Source organism: Thermobia domestica, chromosome 11 (assembly GCF_964235325.1).
Source record: "Thermobia domestica chromosome 11, izTheDome1.hap1.1, whole genome shotgun sequence".
Classification (NCBI taxonomy): Eukaryota; Metazoa; Arthropoda; class Insecta; order Zygentoma; family Lepismatidae; genus Thermobia; species Thermobia domestica.
In genome coordinates, this window is record NC_137464.1 from 7,759,944 (window position 1) to 7,784,312 (window position 24,369).

Here is a 24,369-nt window from a genome sequence, read left to right on the forward strand (position 1 = left end):
ATTAAGCGGCAGCTGAATTGATGTTTAGCGTGAACCAATGAGAACGCAGTGCGCTATTGCCAAACATCCAGTAAGAAATTTGCTTTCAGTGGAAGAATATTGCGACCTATGCTTGATAAAGTTCCTGTCTCACTAAGAACATGTCAGTCGAGCATGTCAGTGAAAGCAAATTCCCACATCATAGCATTGCAATATCGCTGTAAGCGGATTGTACGGAGTTCCTTTCGCTGTACAGGCTTTCTATATTTTCGAAGGTGAAGTTTACACCAAACTATTCGATTGTTACTTCCTGTGTAGAACCTGATTAGAATATTTTAGTCTTTAAATATGTTTCCTCCGTTTGATTCGATGTAGTCTGTTTTCCTTGTCCTTTTACCTGAATGTCGCTATACACATTGTTTCTGGGACTTTTCCTAGAGGGAATCCATAACGTAAATCTTCTCAGCTTCTGCTAATTTCACTAAGATGATTCTATGTTTGTCTCGTTCGCAAGTTTGTTTTCAATTTTATGTTTGTATCTTTTTTCTTTCTTTTTTTTAATAACCCTGTTCTGGCATTAAAATCTTCAAGGTACCGTGTTTACTCGTGTAATAGTCGCACTTTTTGTACCAATTTTCTTAATGCGAAAATTCAACTGCGACTATTACGCGAGGAAAGCTGCCATTCAAATACGCTGCGATCAAAACAATTTCGAATTTTGAAACATACAACATTGTGTCAACATAAAAATTAAATGGCATATATATGGCCTACATATGATAAAATATTAAAACTTGTAAAAATTAACTCCTAACTTAACCGATTCGTGGGAGACAAAAAAAGTCTTCTTGGCATTGGCACAAAAGAACAATATATTTACACAATCGAAACACATGAATAACAACTACGTAATAATTCAAAGAAGACACACACACACAAGAAGTGTCAGAAGCTGTCTGCCAGCCATGAAATGAGTTTTGGAATCACAACTTTATGTTTAAACTCGAGAGGAATACGATGGAATGCCAGAACAAACGAGGTGGTTGTAAACAGGTGTCATACCTTGATGAGTCACACTTGGAGGGGCGCGTGCAGCATGAAGAGTGGAAGTAGGTTGCCTGATCCCCCTGTGTTCACAGATGGATCACGATGTTATGTGTCAGTAAACACGAAAAGTTCTTTCGCTCGGACTAGCGCAAAATAAACAATTTCGAAGAAACACTCGTTCACAAAGACAAAAATCCCGTAGACTGCGACTTTTATGCGGGGAATCTTTTTAAAAAAAATCGTGAATGTTTTATTTTAATCTTAAGGTGAGACTATTGTGCGAGGGCGACTATTACTTGAGTAAACATGGTATCTAATTTCTTGCACTACTTCTCCTGAATGACGTGTTGTGAGAGCCTGCAAAAAGTGTCTCATATATGACAGAAAGGAGATGCTAAGAATCAGCTGAAGATATGTGGAACCGGCCGAATCCACCACCAAATATCTTATCCGTACCTCCCATTTGTGCAGACTGGACTTTTTCATTACACGGTGAAACTTACAGGTTTAACTAAATAAAGGAGAGCGAACAGGGAGTACTATCACCAACGAGCTTGGCTAGCACGGTGATTTTTCTCAAATAGCTACAAACTTATTTGACCAATCATGACAGGCTAAGCTCAAGTCCTCATTCTCCGGAAGTCGAGTTGTGAATGAACAAAGCAATGTTCAGAATCATGTGCAAGCAGAGGGTGCTAAGAATACTTAGAATTACAGACTATGTTGCTATTTAAAAATAACCATTGTTACGTGAAATTTCAATCATCAGACGCAAGAGGATTACGGAAGATCAACTGGGACATCGTCGGATTAAGCATAATAAGAATAAAAGGAGATGAACCAAGCGAGATGAAGCGCCTTCGTCTATCCTATTAGAGAAAATCAGACAGTTTTGAATTTGTTATCAACAAAAAACTGAACGGTGATGTTTTGGAGATAGACATCTAGTCAAGCAGCAAGGTATGTCATCAAACTCCACCGTATATGTTAAAGGTACTCGAAAAATTTTCTTGTGAATTACGTACCAATTCCGAAAACCAAGGGACACAATAATAATGTAGAAATGCAATTTGATACATAATTCTATATACTTTACCTTACATTTTATAGGCGACAGAGTCATATTTCCAGTCCCCATGGCTAGCTGCTATAAGCCTGTGAATAAGAATAAAAATAGGTCTATGTACCTCAAAATCAACTGAGCTTAGGGTAGACTTTGGGGCAAATGCCCCCCCCCCCACCATGGTTCTAACAATGAATAGTAGACATGATTCTAACAGTGACATACATAGTAGACTTATTTCTAAACTAATATCCGACAAATAGTCATGGGAGATCATAAGCACATGCAAAATAGCGAAATAACTCTGTGTGGTTGCATAACCTGTTAGGAGGAAAGAGATGATGTAGTACAAGGACGAATGTCAGGGAAGAGCGATTATGTGCTTTGCACACACATACGGAGCTAGCTTTGAACTTCATAAATTCATTGACATTGATAATACAATTCAGTTTTGCTTGGTAAACTTAATTGCATAGAAAAGATGCATACGTCCTCAGAGCTACAAAACCTTACTCTGCATGGGCATGTACACACAATAAAGAATGGCTTCTTAATCAAACTTAATGGTTATGTATTATTCTACACCTGTTAAATCTTGACAAATGCCTGGTGCTACTTCAGCTCCATCCAATTTTAAAGTATGTTGTTCAAAATGTAACGGTTAGACCAACTATCTGACATAGTCTTTATGGGTTATACGAGAAAAATTCAAAAAGTAAAGGCACATTTGCAATTTCTCTTTCCAGGGTTTGGTAACACTGCTAGTAACCAGCGCTGAATGAGTGTAGTTGGAAACACTTTGAGGCAATGTGTCGCTCGTATTCCTGCATTAGTCGTTGGAGTATAGCAGACCGTTAAACATGACAGCTTCATTGGCGATCTGCACCAAGGAGGAAATGAGAGCAGTGATTCGCTTTTTGTATACGGAAGGTGTGAAACCTGCGGACATTATTCGTCGAATGCAAGCACACTATAGTGATAGCTGTTTATCGCGAAGAAAGATCTATGTATGGATAGAGCGTTTCAAACAGGGAAGAACTTCTTTATGTGATGATGAAAGATCAGGCAGGCCATCGACCTCAACGACTGAAGAACTTGGGTACATCATCCCGAACCGGAAAATAAGGCTGCGAGCATGGTTTGGAAACACCATCACCAGAAGTTAAGAAATTTAAATGTCACCTATCAGCTAGTCATTGATGCGGTACAAAATTGGTTACAGATGCAACCGAAAACTTTTTTTTTCTGACGGAATCAAAAAACTTGTGAAACGTTTGGAAAAGTGCATTTAAATCCAGGGAGATTACGTAGAAAAATAAGGTATGTTTCACTTTTCTATCATTAGAATAAGTACAGTTTTTCTCAAATGTGCCTTTACTTTTTGAATTCTCCTCGTAAAACACCAAGAATACAGGGTGAATGAAAATTATGTGAACACAATTTGAGAGATACCGTTTAGTCAGAGTTTTCGTTATACAGAATCTCAATCTACCCTCCAGCACGATTAATGCACATAAATTAACGTCCAACACTACTATTTAGTGCCCGAACACACATTTCGGGGGGAATGTAGAATATCACACCTTTTATTCTGTTCTTGAGTTGGATGTATCACACTTTTGTACTATACACGCGCTCCTTTATCATACCCCATAACCAGAAGTCACAGGGTGTGAGATCCGGAGATTGGGGAGGCCATGCCGACGGTTCACCGCGACTAATCCAACGATTTGGGAACGTTCGATTAAGATAAGCACGAACAGCACGAGAAAAATGAGGTGAAGCACTATCATGTTGAAAATTACCTTCTCGTCTAAGTTGTAGAGACATGTTGTCACAGGCAAACTCTTGCAGCATTTGCAAGTAGTCATCTGTAGTCACCGTTGGGGTTGTAAAGAAAAATGGGAAAAATGGGCTAATTACACTAGTAGCGCTCACGGTATACCACACATTTAGCTTCCGGGATGCACGTTCATACTCACGAACGATACGTGACTTTTCAATACCACAAAAAAATATGTTATAACGATTAACATTATCACTGGTATGAAAGGTAACTTCATCACTGAAAATTCATCTAGAATCTCACAGCATTCTACTCGTACCTCTTTCTATCGACCAGTCAAAGCTTGAACGATTTGTAGCTGATTTTGTCGCATTTCAAGGTCCTTGGATAGAATTCGGTTCACTGTCCTCTGTGGAATTCCTGCTTCTAAACTGTAACGTGTTGTCGATTTTGTTGGACTCCGTAGTATGACCTCCTGCACTGTAGCAATGTTTAATTCACTTCGGCCAGTTCAAGGTCGCTCCGCATTTCTACGATTCCAGTTGCTAAAACTTCTGGTGAATGCGATAAATTGTGAAACAAATTGGTGGCCGTCGATCTGGAAATCGTTCTGCAAACCTTCGATGCACTTCTGTGGCCGACTGCACAACTTCCATTAAGCTTCCTACCACTCTTCTGTGTGCTCCGATGTGAGTCTTTCAGCTATGAGTCAGCTTGTGAGAACAAAAGAGTCATGCTTCAGATGGTTCACGTAATTTTGACTCACCCTGTAAATGTAAAAATATCGAAGATAGGTGGCAAAAGCCTGCTAATTTAAATTTTGTTAAAAATATATACGGTTACCAAAATATTTAGGTGAAGGATTATATAAAATGTAATACTTACATTGTCCATTACTTGGCATAAATGCCAAATATAGCACTTAAAGCTTTGTTCATAGCTAAAAATAAAAAGTAATGGAAATTCTCAGCATCACTTACTTACATATATATGATATCCGTGTAACATAATGTGCATCCTTGTACTTACTTACCTTAGAATAATATTTGACACGAAACTCACATGGGCTCCGCATCTTAAGAAAATTGTTATTCAAGCCAAGAATAGACTAAATCTTCTTAAACGCTTAGTTGGTACAAGCTGGGGTTTACGACCACAAACTGTCCTCCATACTTACAAAGCCTTTATGAGGGCTACTCTAACTTATGGCCATACAGCTTGGGCCACAGCCCCCGACAAATTTTACAAACAATTATCTATAATGGAGCGACATGCTTTCAGACTGGCCTATCGAATTAAATTACCAAGCCCAACCAGGCTCCTCTATGACCTTATAGATTTTCCACCATTGCTCACCCATCTAGAACAGCTTATTATGCTATCCGCTACATTATGAAACGTATTGGCTTACAACACCCCATGCTTCTAGATATAATACGCTATGACCGAGACAATGATGCACCACCACGATACGTCGATACTCCGCTCCAGCATTACCTCACATTGTACCACTTGCAAATGGATCCTGCCGACCGAGACCCAGAAGTATTTGTCATATATCATCCACGCCATCTGTCATCCTCCATATATCCATCATATGCACAGTAATCACCTACTAACATGGGCCTCTCCTGTCTACATCAGTTCCTGAATAGCCCCAGGAACAGAAGATAACTGCATCCGTTCACTAACAGAACCTAGTGTTGTGGCGTCCAGTACAATTCATCATCATCTCAAAAATATTATTTCTTTGCATTGTTCTTCCTGTTACTGTTTTTCTTATCTGTTCTTAGATTCACGCACTTTGCCTTCATGCACTGAAAATTTTGTTATTTTCTTGTTCCATATTGTTTAAGCCTCCATGCGCTTATTCTCATGTTTTTCTTCTTATTATTATTAGATTTGTGTCACCTGTTTAAATTTATATCTTCTGTATGTATATATGTTATTTACATAAAATAATGAATGAATAAAGGAAAACCCCTTAGACCAACCACAATTTTTGTTGCCTCTACAATCCTAATGAAACACTTTCCCGAAGAAAGGACACAACTCTTTAAACGGGTAGACGACTAAAAAAAATGCATCCTTGCAGTTCTAGTAGTTTTCGTTTACAGGATTTTGAGGTTCCTGTTCAAAGTCTTTGTTCCTTAGCAAATGAAAGATTTTGCTGTTCATCAGTGATGTCAATCTGTGGGGAAAATCCCGTATTGTGGGAGTTTTTGACCTTATTTTCTCGGAAGGGGATAATAAGCAGCATATATGGGATTTTTCGAGAAGATCGAAGTTTACGGCTTATTCATTTAGATATTGTAAAAAGTGACTAACACAAAGAAATTTAATTTTTAATATTATAGCATACTTTTAATTAGTATAACATGGGAAATTCACACGTAAAATGGGATTTTTTGCCTCTCGACATGGGATTTCATATTGTTTCAGGTTCGCATCACTGCTGTTCACTTGCGAATAGAACCTCGGTAGCTTGTATCTACCATGTTAACTGGGATGTTACTACATGTACAGTAGGGATGGCTAAAATTTTCCTGAATCGAAAATTTCACTTTCTGAATTTCTGGCATTTTTCTGAATTCCCGAATTTCTTAAACTCCGTAATTTTTCCGAATTACGCAATTTTTCTGAATTACGGAATTTTTCAGATTTTAGTTTCTGAATAACCGAGGGTAAAAATTCCGGAATTGGCCATCTCTAATAGCTATGAGGACTGTAAGAAAACCGTGGCCTTTTTCTTTACCTATTTATTTGTTCATTTACGTATTCATTAACACCGCCGAGGTGTTATTTTCACTGATTATGGGATGGCATGGTGCCTTACGGGTAGACCGATTAGTACCTCTGCTCCTTGGAGTCCCTGGTTCTATCCCCAGAGAAGTAAATTTGTGGTGACAACATCCTGTCCATAAAGTTTTCTCCAGTAGGGATACTCCCATTTTCTTCCCCATTCTCATTCCATCAGTTCTTCCATTATAATTCATTTGTCTTAATCATCCGTTACCCTTATTTTAATGGACATAAACGTGGAACGTTAAAATGAAATATTTCAACAGTTCAACAAAAAGAATAGAAAAGGTACCAAAAAGATTATTGAAGAGGAAGAAGGAGTCATCTACAGGGTATAGTGTGAGGACTGCGATATGTCATATATAGGAAAGACAGGAAAGACAATGAAAGAAAGGATAAAACAACTTAAAGATGATGTTAGCAGGACGAAAGATACCAATGCGACATACAAATATGTTAAGGAGACTAATCACGGAATTAATTTGGGATAAGACGGAAGTATTGGAGATAGAGAAGAGAATGATAATAAGGAAGTGGAATGAAGCAGATTGGATAAAGAAGGTAGGAAGAGATAAGCTGATGAACTAGACAGGGGGCTTACATATTAAAGAACTATGGCAAAGAAGTTTGGATAGCGTATACAAGATGAAATTAGAAAAAGGCCTTTATAAAGACCAAAAATTGCGGAACGTGATTGGTTGGAAAGTGAACACGGGGACCTACGGGATCAGCTGAAGGCTTCAGCCAATAGAATTTAAACTGTTTCGTAACAATGATTATATATATGTCTGTTAAAAGAATTTAAACTTTTTCATAACAATGACTATAAATATATCTGTATTTTCATTTATGTTCTATAGTGTCTGAGGAAGGATATGTTAGATATCCGAAACCGTTATATATTATAGTTTAAAATACAGTAAAGTGTGTTGAAGCTTTGGCCGGTTTTTCTTCTGTTAGAATATTCAATCGAAAGCCATAGATAATCTTGTTAATGAAATATTTCATTTCATTTTTTTTTTTTCAAATTTAAGTCTTAACAGCATCACCAGGCCCTTTGTATTGGAGTAACAGTATAAAATGTAGTCATGCTTGATCCAACATAATCGTGCTTACTGTTTTGTTTCAAAGTCAAGTTTGGAGGATTTAATCAAGTATTTCATAGAGCTTTATTCAACAACAAGAATTTTATTAATGATCAAAAAATGGATCAAAAGATTGCGAACTTGTCCAATAATTAGTTTTTGGATCAGGGGACACAAAATTTTTGAACGGCCCCAATATCGAGTTTTCGTTTTTTTTTTTTTTTTTTTTTTTTTAAAGAAATAAGCACATCATACTGAGTTTAAGTGATGGTTTGGATTTAGCTACAGTGTATGCACTTCTCCAGATATAAGGCGTGTAAGGAAAATTGTGGTTGAAATATATTGGAGTTTTTGATTAAAAAAAACAAAACGTAAATTTTATGGGTTCTGTGTAATAGTAGGTACAATATAAGAAACGGGGACACATTATGGCTTAGTAGTAGTGCTCATCTCTAATGTGAGAGGTCCTTGGTTCGATCTCAGGAATGTCAGTTTGTGATGTATAACATAGTGTCCGTGGATTTTCTTTAAGCTCTTCTTTTTCCCCCTACATTCTCATCCTACCAAATTACCACATAATAATCTACTTTCATTAATCCTTTAACTCAAAGTGGCTGACTGTTAAGAAGTTAAATTCAAAATTTCAGTTTTTAAAAAACATATTTGGACACAAAGGAAATAATTTTTCTTGGTATCCCTCTTAGAAATAAGGAAGGAAGTCTAAAATTTGAAAGAAAAACTCAAGTGGAAAGTAAAAATAAAATGAATTTGAGATTTCGAACATTCGTAGCTGTCTGTACGCAATTCTAAATAAAATAAAGAAAAATATTTCTTAGGGGAAGTAGAGGGTCAGACATTCAATACCGATTCACTTTCTACATAACATTACAACGTTTTCGACATTCTTGTTGCTTGTAGACAAACGAACACTGCATTTAAATGTAAACGGATGCCTGTTAGTAGTTGATGTTCTGGTTTTGTTTTTTTGGAAGCTGTTTCTCCGTGTTGATAAATGAGATGTCAACTAAGAACCGTAGCTTCGATTCCTGCCACACCACCCCGACAATATCTTTTGCAGCAAGCATAGCAAATGAAGTGACTTCCTCCGGCCCCCCCTGGCATGGACGGAAGAATGTTTTTATCCGAGCTTCATTGCTCGCCTGATTGTGGCACTTCACGCCCGACAGAGAAAGAATAAGCGTCCCCTGTCGTCGCTGGCTTTCTTGGCTGCACCAACATATTGCTTTATTCTTTCTGCAGCGCCTGTTTTCAGCCGAACTATTTTCTCTTCTCTTGAGTTGTCTTACTCTTTCTTTCTCTCTCTGTCTCTGTCTCTCTCTCTCTCTCTCTCTCTCTCTCTCTCTCTCTCTCTATATATATATATATATATATATATATATATATATATATATATAGGGTGTTTCAAAACAACAACGTTTGGAAGGCGATTCCTAACACCAAGATAATATAAAAAGTATATTCCAACCTGGGTGCACAAATACTTCCTTTCGAAGCTATAGGCTGCCGAAAACATGAAAAAAAAATGAACTTTAAAGGTCCATAGCTCCAAAACTATGAGCTCTACCGTAATCAGGTCAAGACTTCACTTAGGAACTAATTTGTGTCGGTGTTGTTTTGAAACAACCTATATATATGTAGACGTCTGCAAGGCTTTCTCGTTAGCAGCGGCTGAATCCTTATTGGCTCAACGCGTGGGTGTGAACTTTAGTTCAAATTTTTGCCACGACTCAAGACATTTTGGCAGCACTTTAGTAGTAAATTGGTGAATACGTGGTGTTTTCTGTTGTAACTCCTTTTCCCCAATTTACTCGAAAACTGTTTCGTGATATATGTTGATATGAACTTTTTTTTCATATACTAGTCACGTACAATCACCTACCGCATTATTTGCTTTAGCTCCCGTTACACCCTGTATATACATGCCTCTCTTTCCTTTCTTTCACACTCTTTCTTCGTCTTTTCCATCCTTTCTTTCACTCTCTTTCTTCCTCTTTTCCATCCTTTCTTCATCTCTCTCTCTCTCTCTCTTTTACACACAAACTCCATTCTTCCTTTTCTTAAAAAAAAAAAAAAAGTTTTCAAACCAATTTTGCTGCGTAAATCCCTTTTCATATTTACGTGACATTATTTACGAAAGCACACTGGCAATTAGTCATTAATTAAGAAAATACTAATAAATGGAGTAACTCTGTTACTTCCGGGTAGACTACGGTAAACACAGTTGTCTTTGGTGCAAATGTTGACGGATTTAGTTATGGACACAGAACTTTTATTACATTTAAGAAGAGTTCCTCGTATTAAGAGTTGGGAATTTCAACCAAGGAAGTCAGAAATACTGTTAATAGTAGAGGAAGTGTTGATAATATGTCACTAAAAAAATGTTGTAGACGAGTGAAATAAGGCTTCTTCGTCCCGCCTCGTGACTTTTTTGATAAAAATCTTATCTCGTCTCGGTTTTCTAAGATTCTTTGTTGTCCCGTCTCATTCCCAGAGAGGTTTCATAATCTCGTCTCGATTTTTTTTACATTTCGTTTTGTAAATTTCTATATAAATTTATGCAAATTTGTGCCTTAGGGTTTTCTTAAGTTAACGTAGAAGTTACGAGAATACTTCTACGTCACGAGAGGTATAAAAAAGGGTGTGATATAACAACATGTAAACAATATTTATTATTGGAATACACTGTGTAATGACTTGCATACCTTTAAACATTGATAAATGCTTTTCATTGTGTTCGTACAATCTCTTTATCAATGTATAGTTTTTATAGGGTCTGTTATAAATTATGTAACACTAAAATACTGTTTGAAAAAAAATGAAATGAAATCTAAGTTTTACGTCCCACGGTTATGCCGGTTAGGCTAAAGGAGCCGGTGATGATGAGAGATGAATGAAATGGTGGAATGAAGAAAGTGGGAGGAAACGGGAGAACCCCGAGAAAATCCACGCACACGGTGTTTGTCCACCACAAAGTTCACTTGGCGGGAGCAGAGTTTGAACCCGGGACCCCAAGCACCAGAGGTGAACACTCTACCACTGAGCCACCGCGGCCCTTGAAAAACACTGTTTGAGATCTAACACTTTTGTGAACTACTGTTGTTCAAGACACGAGAAATTTCTCGCTTCGTGAGGAAAAGTATATATTACTAAATTAAAGTCCTTCTGGCTGATCATAGCATTTCAGCGATACTAGCCACCGACTTTAATTTCTGCTTCTTAGTTTTATCCTGATCATGTAGTTCACATTAAAAGTAAAATAAATACAGGAGTCTTTCTTATAATTTTCTGGCTTCCGATATTTTAATTGGTATAAAATGTCAGAGAAAAAAAGTTGTCCATAAAAAGTCAAATTTACGGGAAAGCAAAAGGAAAAAAATAAATGTTAAAATAATTCTGTTTAAAGTGGCAATTTGCTGGAGATAGTTTAAATGGTGGATCAGTTATATGACAGTTTGGATCAAAAGTATCATTTAGGTTGAGTTTGGGTCTATTATACTAATGAAAAATTTTAAATATAACTTACGTCGAGGGAGTATCTCCTGGCCCCTCATCCCCAAGCAAAATCTGAAACGACTTACTGGCTTAGATCATCATTACCTATCTGTATTTTTGGGTTTTCCTTTGTGGGTCAGTGGCAAACGCACGTGACTTTTGTGACTATAGTTCCGGGTTTGAATCACGGTGGGGCATACTTGCCTAGAAAACAAAACCAAGATTCCCGTTTCATATTGACTCGTTCCTATAACTAGACGGTAAATTTCATTTAATCAAATTTATTTTGGAGGGTAGGAGCAAAATGCTCTCATTACCTGGGGAATGCGATAAAAAAAAAAATCAAAATACAGCATCAATGTGTTGACCGTTTCGATTTCTTGACAGTGGCGGCGTCGAAGGGGTCAAGGGCACTTGCCCCACCCCGGTAGCTATTTTCATTCACTGGATGCACCCTGACACATATTGTAACGTAGATCAAGTTAACATAACACTAACCTTTACGGTATACAAAACAACAAGCTACGGCCGCGGTGGTTCAGTGGAAGAGAGTTAACTTTTGGCGCGTGGAATCCCTGGTTCGATCCTAAATCTCGCCAATTAGGCTTTGTAATGGACAAACACCACGTGCGCGGGTTTTCTAGGGGTTCTCCCGTTTCCTCCCACTTTCCTCATAATACTATTATCATTTGTTTCATCATGAAAGTTTCCCTTAGCGTCGGTGCATAAATGTGGGACGTTACACTATAATAATAATAATAATAATAATAATAATAATAATAATAATAATAATAATAATAATAATAATAATAATAATAATAATAATAATAATAATAACTAGCTGCCACCATCTAAAATAATTGCGGATCTTGCCCGAGGCCGGGGGATTCTAGGCCCTCCGGTTTTGAATGACAAAAATAATTAAATCTATTAGCTCTATTTATATATTTTGAAAGTTTATGCTAAGTTCATGATATACCTATTATATCTATGGATTCTGGCTGCCCCCCTCACCTTTTCCTTCTAGATCCGCCACGGACCTAAAATTTCTCTGTTCCTTTATTTGCTTTTTCTTCTTTTATTCTGTTCCAAGAAATTAAAGCTGGCGACGCCATTGATTCCAGATTTCTGCGCATCTGAATGAAATGGTGTACCAACTAAATCAGTACAATTCTATGATGTGCGCTGTAGGAAATCCTGAAATATGTATTTATTAATTTTCAGTGATTAAACCAGCTTTTAATCACTGAAAAATAGAAATTAAAACTACACCGACCAATAAATTTACATTATGCCTAGAGGTGTTTCAAATCTTCCTTTGATATGTTATTACATTCTGTATTTATCAATTTGATTGCATTTTCTCCAAGCAAACATGTGTAAATATTTCAGTTCGCCTGTCTTTCTGTCAACTCAGATAAACATTCCATAAACAGTACCGGTACTGGCAAGATATGGCGGTTGTTTATTAAGTATAGAATTACTCCTTTAAACGTCTATAAAACGTATTTCTAATAAGAATCAACTATTTTGATTAACGGTTGATAGGATAGCATGCAATGCCAAACACTTTGGACTAATGGCCACTACGCATTCTTGCACCATTCAACCATTTTGTTGAACTCTTCAACGCACTCTAACGTCCATTGGTGGAAACTCTTGGTGTGTTTTCTTTTCCTAAAAAGAGAAATATTTAAGTGCGTTCCTAACAAAATTAAACCCAGTATCCAATTTGCCACTTACATGAAAGGCACGTTAAGAGGTTTTTATACGGTTTACAAGCATGCGTTAAGTTATGTATAATATTTCCGCTGCTTTTTCATGTGAGATATACGATTGGGTTGAGGTGTGGATGGTGAGGAATGCGAAAGGCGGTAGATGGCGTGATGACACAACGTTTCTTTCTGGTTGACATTTTAGAATCTACAACACATAACAGTAACTTGTACTTCTAACCACATTTATCCGTCTCATATGAGTTACCTACTTATAGTCTGGCTGTCACGATTAAGATACGCTAGAGTGAAATGCGATCCTACAATTATTTTCCTGCAACTGATGACAGGTGATGTTGTGAAGAAAATGATTGGACGTAAACAATATGGAAGGTTTTTCTTCGTACACATTGGCTGTCAAACCTAACTGCCATGGTGGTGTTTCAGTCTATCATCACCAGTTTTAGGACCTTTAGTTTGGCACCCTTCCCGCCACCACGTTTTCATCTTGGCTTCAGTTAGATATTTCATCTCACAATTGTCTACTTGCCTCTTCATTCGTACAACAGGAGCATCATTTCAGATTTTGCTTCCGGGAATGGGGGAGCAATACCCCTTGATACAAGTAAAATTTCGCGTTTTTCACCGATTTACTACTATTCTATTGATAAAAATTGCCCCTCCCTGCTCCCCTAACTAACGCCCCTGCCATAGCAACAAGTACATGCATATTTTAAGAGAGAAGGCAATTGCTCCTAAACAATTCATTTTAACTAGGCCTGTTTATTATGCTAGTGTTAAGCATTAAAAACAACGTAGATTTCAGATTCCACTTCACCCTCTTCCAGAGCGGACGAAAATAGTACAGAAAAAAAATAATGGTAATCAACGTTGAGCAAGATCTGAAAATATGCCACAAGTGGGCAAGGGCGCCGATTTTTCTATAAATTTTGCGGGGGGTGCATTCAGATGCAGAAGGCATATATAAGGATTTTTTAAGACAAATTGTATTCAAATTATGACAAATATTGTATATTCATAAATACAATGCGGAGGGCCCACATGAAGGGGAGGGGTGACCGGGTCCCCCCGGCCCCCTTGGGATCGGCGACCTTGCAAGCGGCCATTTTACTAGCTCTTGGTGAAGTTCCCCCCTCAGACCTCCCCGTGAAATCACCGGTGATCGGAAGTCTTACAGAACAACTTGAGTCCATTCGCCCGTTGCAGACGTATACTCACAAGGGAACCTTCCGAAAATGATAGTTGCAGTGAAAGATGTGGCCTATGCCAATTGAAAGAGCTGAAACAGAGATGAGTATTCCCAAAAAATTAGCTGCCTATAGCAATAGGTTCAAGAAATATAGGGGGTGGAAGTTCAGGAAACAGCAAGGTTGGCCAAGGGGCAAAAGTGCAAATTCCGCAAAAAAAAAAAAAAAAAAAAAAAAAAAAAAATGGCACGGCAAAATACAATGCTGACAAGTGATGTATAGAAAGAGACTTGCCACAATAGGGAACAAATGAAGGCCACCAGTAGGGTTAACAGTGTAGCCAACTGCAATGAAAAGTACATATTTTGCAAATAGCACTATATGAAGTGGTGCAATATTCAGTATCATGTAGAACATAAGATATGACGCGTATAATCAGTGGTACAATCTAAGAAAAGAGATTAAAAAAACAAAAGTACGAAAAATACAGAAAAGACGAAGTTGGCTATAATGCGCCACATTTGATCACGAGCAGTGCATATTAGAATGAACAAAACAAGAGAGCACCAACTATGCAGGAAACCGACGTACCTAGAAAGACGAGTTCCAAAGTTGGCAGCACTGGCCATGAAAATCCAGATAATTCTAATATAGTTAGGCCACTCGCTTCACAAAAAGAAAATTCCGGCAAGAGGCATCATTTGTACATGCTCGTCCACATTGTAAGTGCAATTGTTCGATGAGACAATGGTCCAAACAGAAGATACATTTGCAGTGAGCACAGTGGAATACTGCCAATCCGTCACACATGGTACAAAGATCGCCTGTGAATGTCTCGAAACAGTACTCTAGAGGCGTCGGAATCTTTGGTGGTCTTTCTATCACATATCCACACCTGTAGAAAGCAAACATAATCAAAGGCTTGATCTGCTGTGTGTTGCTGTCTGCAGTACTATCACCGCCTATATGATATATCCAGAGTGTCCCACCTAACTCTGCGACTGAAATAGTTTCAAAGCGAAAAAATGTGACACATCTAGTTTTGCAGGAATGTACCCATGTCAGCGGACGACAAACTTCTGTGAGACGCAAGTGCCCCCAAGTCCCCCATCATAGGGTCCCAGGGGCCAACTTCAAAATTTCAAATAGCACCATCGGTCGAGTTATATTTCTTTCGATAAATCATGGGATATGCAACAACGCATATCAGAAATATTTACTATATGGGATTTCAAAATGGCCGCCAAAAATATCTGCTCGGTGACAAGAACAACGTGCATTTTTGGCGGCCATTTTGAAACCCGTGCTTCATATGGCAAATGCTTCTTATAGGCGGTATTGTATCTATCCAGAGAAATATCATCCGCCCCCTGTTCCCATTTGAAATGTTGTGGTTGACCCCTCGAGCCTTATGATGGGGACCCTGGGGGACTTGCTTCTTACAAAGTTTTCTTGGCCCGCGACATGAGTACATTCCTGTGCAATTGGATTTGCAACATCTCTTTTCGCTTCGCAGCAATTTGAGATCACAATGTTCGATGCCATGTTAAGACACAACCTATATTTGTGGCGGCCATTTTGAAAAACATGCTTCATATAGCAAATGTTTCCTATATGTGTTGTTGTACATTCCATGATCTATCGAGAGAGGTACCACTCGGTCCCTGTTGCTATTTGAAAGTTTGAAGTTGGCTCCTGGGGCCCTATGATGGGGATCCTGGGGGCACTTGCTTCTCACAGACTTTTATCAACCCCTGACATGGGTACATTCCTGCACAACTGGATCCGTTACATTTTTGTTCGTTTCTCAAATCTTTCAGGTCACAAAGTTTGGTGGGACACCCTGTATATTCCCACATACGACCCAACCATGATATAAGGTTTACTTCTACTATCGGTTGTTGGCTCAACCCAACCATTTCATGTTCCCCGACTTGACATTACCTCAATCACTCTAGCATTGATGCATTCCGAGTGATGCCTGTTGGCGGAATTTTCTTTTTGTGAAGCGAGTGGTCTAACTATATTAGAATTGTCTGGATGTTCATGGCCAGTGTTGCCAACTTTGGAACTCGTTTTACTTTTCGACTCTAGGTACGTCGGTTTCCTACATAGTCGATGCTTCGCACTGTAATTTTTTGTTTCTGATTTTTTTTTCTTAAATAACATCGATCGTTTCCGATCATTTTTACAAACCAACTCACTACCAATTTTCCATATATAGGAGGTGCCCTCCCCCATAAAGGAGAATTTAAAAATATGCTAGGACACATTCTGTTTATTTTCAGTAAAGAGTTAATACACTGAATAATGAAAGCAATACAACATCCCAATTTGGATTAAGGCCTAAGTACATACCAAAAGTAATTTCATTTGACTTTGCAATTCGGCCGTGATGATCAGGCACACATAGTTATATTCAATTTTTATATAATAATTTATATATTACAGTGATTCAAAAATGTATTTTTTCCCGTAGTTAGCTCCTCTAAAAACTACAGATCTCGAAAGCCAAGTAGTAGTATAAGTCTTATTGTTATTATTGCAATTAAAAATATCAATATCCAAAAACGCCTGAAGTTCTTTTTTCACTTGGTTAGATATACTCATCTCAGGTAAGTAGACAGAAACAAGTGGAAAAGAAAGGGAAATGAACTGGTTTTTCAGTGGTCAAGACATACCGTCACAAGGGAATAGATGCTAAATACCTTTAATAAATCCATTTTTGTACACAGAATTGACGAATAGATTTGCACGTAAAAATATTTCATTTCTTATGTAGAAATAATTTCTAACTTGATAACACCGACATTTTTTTTAAAAAAAATAATCTTTTTCCTAACTTTTCTCTTCAAAGAACTTCATCTAGTTTATATTTTCACGTGCTATATTGAATTGTTTCTTTCGTAAGTATGTGTGTGTGTCGTCTTAAGTCATATAAATGTCGTATTTTGAGTATGGGTGGATTGAGAGGTGGTCTGCTGTGGGTTTAGAATACCCTTCAGTCGAGTTGGGGGCTCCAGAGTTTTTCCGCAGGAAATTGTTAATATAGAAACTCGGTTTTTGAACGTTTTGGTCTATAATTCTCTATAATACAACATAAGGGGGTATTTTAATTTTTTTCAAAAAGTAGTTGGCGAGGGATTAAAGTGTCTCCATGTCCCCCCTCCTCGTAACTAAAGAGAACCTCTTCAATGGTATCGAGTCATTATGTAAATAGAAATCCAATCTTTTAGGCAACATACCCTCACTGTATTTCAATATTTAGATTACCGGTATATCGAGTCAAAATAGCAATAAAGCATACTGTCTCTCCTTGTTTTCCACTTCGAAGACTGCTATATTTCGTTTGGCCGGGTAGTAGAAAAGTTCCCTCGTGTTAGTGGTAGTCTAGACAGAAAATTTGGATTTTTTTTTGTCATCCCCTTCCTTTGCTTCATGGGACTTGAATATTTTATAGCTGCAGCTATGCAACCCGCACGACGCTACGAAGAAAATTGTGCTGCACAGCCTATAACTTTTCGTTCTTTTTCACACTGAAGCGCTCTGAGATCGAAAATAAAACGCAAGATAAAAGTGAGATGCGATATTGTTCCTATGTGGTTAAAAATTATAATCAATTAGACGAAGAAATTGTTTTGATGTTTTCAAAACACATTATGAATATAGGTCATGAAAAATTGTTGATAAACCTTGTCTTGTATCTCTTAGCTCTTAGCTCTACTGGTAATTACAATGAAATTATCAATACCGATTTCAGTTTCCCAATATATCTATTAATCTTATTAGTGAATATACTAAGGATATGCAGAATACAGGTGCTGATGCACTTTTGTCCACGATAGTACATTTCCTCCCCATGGATGGGCCCGAACAGAGATACTTCACACTTAGGCCTATATGAATAGGGAATTTTAAGGTATGGTGCCGTTTTTATTTTCCAGTTGGCAACTCTAACATAAAAGATACATTTAAATAATTAAATTCTTGAAAATTAATGTTGGATTTATTTATATTTATATATTGCGGCAATACCTAAACGTAGTATTTTAGTGATGTAACTCTTCGCATCTACCAATAATTTAATTTGGATTCAAAATGTAGATAGAAAACAAAATATCTTAAACTGATAGTTTTAATTATCCTCAGGTTTTCAAGGCTTCCCTTTCATGATTACCGAAATTTCACGCAACTCTAAAACTTCGGTCTCCCGAAGCGGCCTTTGTGCTGAACGAACACCGTGTGCGTAGGTTCTCCTCTTTCCTCCCACTTTCTCCATTTCACTATTTCGTTCATTTTGGTCGTAAGCTGTCTCCCTTAGCCTCGAAGCATAAACGTCCAATATTATTTGATGAGTTTGTCAAGAAAATTAATCAGATCAAACAATATTTCTGTAGAAAGAGGGTCGCTACCGTAATATCCAAATAAAACTTCATTCAATTCTACACTGAAATTTGCAAACATTTACTTTGTTTGTTATGAAGGTATCATAGCGAAATTTACGAGAAACAGTTTATCATCATTACTTATGGAAATTAAAGTTAAGCATTTATTTATACTAACGGCCCAATATTTTCACTTTGAGCGTTTGTGTATTGTCTTAATATTTATAATTTACTGAAAAATAAATTATTGTTTTTTCCTACTACTTAATCAGACACTACTTTTACAACAACACTAGGAAAATTGGTAAATCTATATCACAGTAGAAGCAGTACCTTATTCTAGATATTAATGACGGTAACTGTCGACATCTGACGAGTTAAATTATGTCTCCATGCACCAATATTTGTTTAAAAACTAACGACTAGTCTTTCTATTTCAAGTGTGACCTCGGAAAACATGTGAAACACACTTCGACCACACCCTCGCCGCCCACTTACGGAGGAAACCTTCCATTTGCTATGGGGGAAAGATGAATGACCTCGGCTGTGTTACTAATTTGTTACTCAGTTGTGTGGTTCTGGCGAGTAAAAATCATAGGCTATTTAGAATGGCTAACAAGATAGTGCACAGCAAAGTCCGTGAAATAATTCAATATGGCCATCCTGTCCGTATACAACTATTGAAGGATGTCGGCCCCAGGAACTTGTCCCTCCTCTTCCGAGGGAGGTACAAGAAAAACATTGACTGCTGCGCCAGCAGGGGCACACTTGGAATAGAAAGCCTTTAACAATATTGATGTTCAATTTTTCAGATTTTGATGTTCTTTCAAATTTTAATGATAAATGTATTTATGGTACTTGTACCGATTATGGCCCGGGTCCCTAATATGACCTACCCACCATATCTCTGCAGATTTACGTTGGTGCTACTAGATGACAATATAAACTATGTCCTCATGACAAGCGTAAACATATTTGCGCGGCTCAGAGGACATAGTCTATATTGTCATCTAGCAGCACCAACATAAATCTGCAGAGATATGGTGGGTGGGCCATATTAGGGACCCGGGCCATAATCGGTACAAGTACCATAATATTCATTGAAAAATCTAGATTTACTTCCAATAGATTTAGTTCCAATAGATATTTGTAATGTTTTGGAGGATTTTGTTAGGTTAGCAATTATTTGTTTGTTAGTTTGGAGATCTTGTAGTCTCTAATTCATCAAATATGTGTAGTGTTTAGTAGATCTACTTCTAAAATCTGTTTCTTTTATGAATACAAGGGTTTTATTTTATTTTGTTTTATTTATTTTGAGTTTGATGCCCCATGATTATAAACTGAGACTAATGGAGAGATGGTGATAAAATGGATGTCAATGGTGGAATAAAGAGAGAGAGAGAGAGAGAAAGGGAAAACGGGAGAGTCCCGAGAAAACTCATGAACTCGATGTTTGTCCACCACAAATCTCAATTGGCAAGAGCTGGGATCGATCCATGGACTTAAGACACCAAAGGTGGGCGTTCTACCACTCATCCACTGCGGACCAACATTTTTTAAATATAGCGGGTTCCTCCAAAATGTATACAATGTTTAATTTGTAATTGTGAAATTTCTGAAATGGTCAGTGGCGGATCAAGCCCCCAATTTTTAGGTGAAAAGAATGGATATTTTCTATAATATTGAAGTTTTCCTTTATTTATTCACAAAATGTCGTATGTGGGAATTTCCCTAAGTTAGAGACGTGAAAGTCGATATGAAATCCCTTAGTTAAAAATAAGGAAAGCCCGTATTTCAGCGTTCTAGAAAATTCCGCTTCTGGAAGGGTTAAATGGGCGGGAGAGGAGGGTGCAGTATGTACAATTATTTGGAAGAGTGAAAATGATTCACTGAAAATTCAGGCCATATTAATATGTCTAAATTCGCTCCTTCCAATTTCCCCTTTTCTTCGATTCAGGCGGGAAATATAGCCAGCCGAAATGAAACGGAAAAAAAGGAGAAAATGCAGTAATCTTTCGGAGAAATATCATTTTGTAACTATTGCTATTGAATCCAGTGCTGTATGGGGCAGAGAAGGTATGAACTTTATAAAATAAATAGGCAGACGCATCACGCAGTTATCTGGCGATGACAAAGCAAGCACTTTCCTCATACAAAGAATAAGTATGGCAGCTCTAAGAGGTAATGTCGCCTCAATACAGGGTATCATACCCAAAGGCAGAGAACTACAAGAAATATTCCTACTGTAAGAATATATTTATTCCATTATGTTTTTATTTAATGTTACCATTTTATGTTCATTCAAATATTTTTCATATATCTAAAAGCCTGAAATTTGGACAGAAAGCTTTTTTTTTATTATTATTATTTTAAGGAAAGCAATGGAGAAAAAAAATAAGGATAATACTGGTAATAGTGATCAGGATTAGGCCTAAGTGATATAACATTTTTATTATTATTATTATTCTTGTATGTGACTTGTATGTTGATTTCCCAAAAAATAGCAGTAGAGACTTGTTTTTGTAAGTATTAAATCTAGAGGTGAAGAGACATTTTTAACGAACGGTTCCGAGAAATTCAGAAATTTTAAACAACCAGTTCGAGTGAAACGGTGCGAACAAGCTGAATGACCCTACTACGTAATATTATATATAAATATATATATATATATTAATGAAAGCGACTATATTTGTGACTTAATAACTCTTGAACCACCCGACAGATCTCAATCAAATTTTCAACATAGATAAAGTTCGGGCTTCGGATGATTTTTATCATTTCACTGCGATTTAGGGGAGAGAGAGGGGGAAGATATATATAATCGAAATCGAAAATTACCAATATCAGTGTCGAATCCATAGTTTTCGGGGTCGCTGAGATGACCAGTGATACCTCCCATGCCGTTTAAATACAAATGCAGTACAAATGATCGAGGTACATAAAAATGATCGAAAGTGACCCATATTAGTGTCAAATCGATAGTTTTCAGGAATGCTGAGATGAAGAGTGACACTTCCGATGCCTTTTAAATCAAATTCACATATTTATGTCCAAAATGAAACGTTTTCTCCCTGTGCAAAGAACGGATACGTATTCTGCTAGTAATAATAATAGGGTCTAATAAGGAAAAGAAGGAGAAGAAGAAGTATATCTCATGAATTAATGGAATATCTTGTCTATATATCAGAGACGACAACTAACTCAACAAAAGCAGTTGTTCACTTAAATATGAATACAATTGTGGACGTGGATGTATGTGGAATGGTGATCTATCTCAGAAAAGGAAAGAAACAACATTCGATAGTACAAAGATTCTCACTTTTGTTGTTTCTAACGCAGACAGTGGGGTGGTGTGACAATTACGCTCACACACTCAATTAATTGTTCATATATTCAAATTAAAACATATTTATATGTAAATTCAATTTATTTTAAAAAGTCAAGGAAAATTTTATTTTGTTTCATTTAGCAGCCAAGCGAACCTCTTTCATTTGTCCCAGGTAAAGAAGTTTCTCTGCTTTTCAGAAAGAAAAAAAAACATAAGACGGTAACCGCACTAATAGACCACCCATTTTTCTACCTCGCCAGTAAACGGTAATGGAATTTGCTATTGTTACTCCAGCCATACTGTCGCACTACCTAAGTACCTCGATATCGCAAATATCACGTCACAGACACACAGGAACCAAAATTTTTTATCTACAATCTTCGCAAGTGCTTATGAAACTCTTTAACATCACGTACTAGCCCAGAAGAGACGCTAGAGACCCAAGCCAAATTATCAACCGATTTTTGGGAAATGGTGTCACGAACTTAAAGCGGCGAATCAGAATCCGAAATTCAAAATTCACAAAGAGAAGAATGAAGCGTCTATTTTTTTTTAAAAAAAAATAAAGAAAGCTGGGAGAACGCCCACACGGAAGAGAGGTTACTCTAAGTCGACACTTCATCGTGAAAACATCACCAACACGCGATTTATAAGCATACGTCAACTCATATATACATATATATATATATATATTTAAGTGTTTAAATTTCAGAAAAATGGCTAGCTAAACACCCGTTAGCAGCCAGTTACTTAAACCACGCGTTATCCACAGCAACTTCGTCGTTACAAGATTATTTATACAAATATTTAAAACATCGACAGATAGACATAATTCTTATCATCTTACGGTAACGCTACATAAATGGTGATGTTGAAGTGAGTCTGTGATTCTATATACGTTGATTTCCCGCATAAAGTGCAAAGACAGGAAAAGTAGTGCGATGTATGGCGGATATATATATAAACTGTGCGAGTGAAATTTAAGTGCAGATGGATTTGATAAGTGACGCATCGTTGCATTTCAACAACATGGAGATGAAGGACGGAGACACGGGTTCGATCCCCGATACTCGAGACAGATGCCTTGCCACAGGAAGACCCAGACGCTTCAGACAAACGAGGACCTCTTCTCCGGGAGTTGAATCCAGAGGACAGCGGGGTCTGAGAAGGGACATTAGGAAGCATTGTGACGGTCAGTTAAGTACAGTGCAGTTTTCTTCTGAAGTGTGGAAATATAAGCGGAAGGACTTATTAAGGTAGGACAAAGTATTCTGTTATTTTCGTTATTGAAGAAGGACTATGGCCAATATTTCCGTGATTCGTGATCTCCATACTCACCTTTTCCTAGAAACTTCGGGACATTGTTTATTCATACGGAACTGTCCGTAAACATTTAGAGCATTTTTTTCTTTCTTTTTAAAAGAAATAAACAAATAGCCTAATGCCTTGGTTGCATTTCCAAAATTAATTCACTGATATAGGAACTGTTAATTTCATTCTTGAATAAGTACCATCAAATTTTTGATTATTTTACTAGTGAAATTTGTATACATTGATTTGATCTTCAATCATGCATTTATTTGTAATCGTAATGTGTCAATATTTAGATCCTTGAAGCCGTCATTATAATCATTTATATGCAATCCAGTATTTATTTATATCAAGTATGAATTATTTCTCTTTTAAACATAAATCGCGTTTAAGATGTGTGAATGTAATGTAATTTCTGTTTTGAGTAAACTATGATTTAGCGTCAAAGTCTAGTTTTTCAAATTTTAACATTTGTATAGGTTGTGTTAGGGAAATATGTGTCAGAGCGGTAAACAGGCTTAATATGATTTTATTGTAACTTGTCAATTTTTATTATACTCATTCTTAAAAGAAACAATCAATATAAAGCTTCCAAAGACGTGCTATGTTGAGTAAGTTTCAGACAAATAAGTGTAAACATTCTTATCCCGTAATATCGTTAGAGTCTCGTAAATAAGGTAAACAAATTTAAGATACTCGAGTAAATCCCTTCGGAGGTACCTATCTGAGCAACGAACGCAGATAGGGTCCATAGCTATGGAGAAACGTTTATTCGCAAAAGAAGGAATCAGTGAGAAAATCAAAAAGTGTCGACAATATAATTATTTTGATCAATTGGCCAAACTATAATAATGGTAGTACTATATATATATATATATTTCTGTGTAGTGTACTTGAATATGAAATATTTGTGTAGTTAGTGTTGTGTAACGATTTTTATTGTGAATTGTATTATTTACCAACAGATATAGTATGTGTACAAAGCTATGTTTTGTTTATGCAAATCTTTTAATATTGAAAATTCATTAGAGTTCATTAGAAACAGTGCACTAAATTTTCTCAAAAGCATACTATCGCTTCTAAACTATCTCTCCAGTGAGTCTTGCAAGCAACCTAAACCATTAATTCTTTCATTCCGCAATCCGAT

General features: G+C 36.9%; 1 long non-coding RNA gene across 2 annotated transcripts in view; it reads left to right on the plus strand.

Moving 5' to 3' along the window:
• LOC145663858 (uncharacterized) overlaps nt 1-24,369 on the plus strand; it is a 291,254-nt gene that overhangs the window by 169,021 nt on the left and 97,864 nt on the right. For both annotated transcript variants that reach the window (XR_014127282.1, XR_014127283.1), the window contains one exon: nt 2,836-3,409. This is a non-coding gene — a long non-coding RNA (uncharacterized LOC145663858). The remainder of the gene's footprint in view (nt 1-2,835; nt 3,410-24,369) is intronic.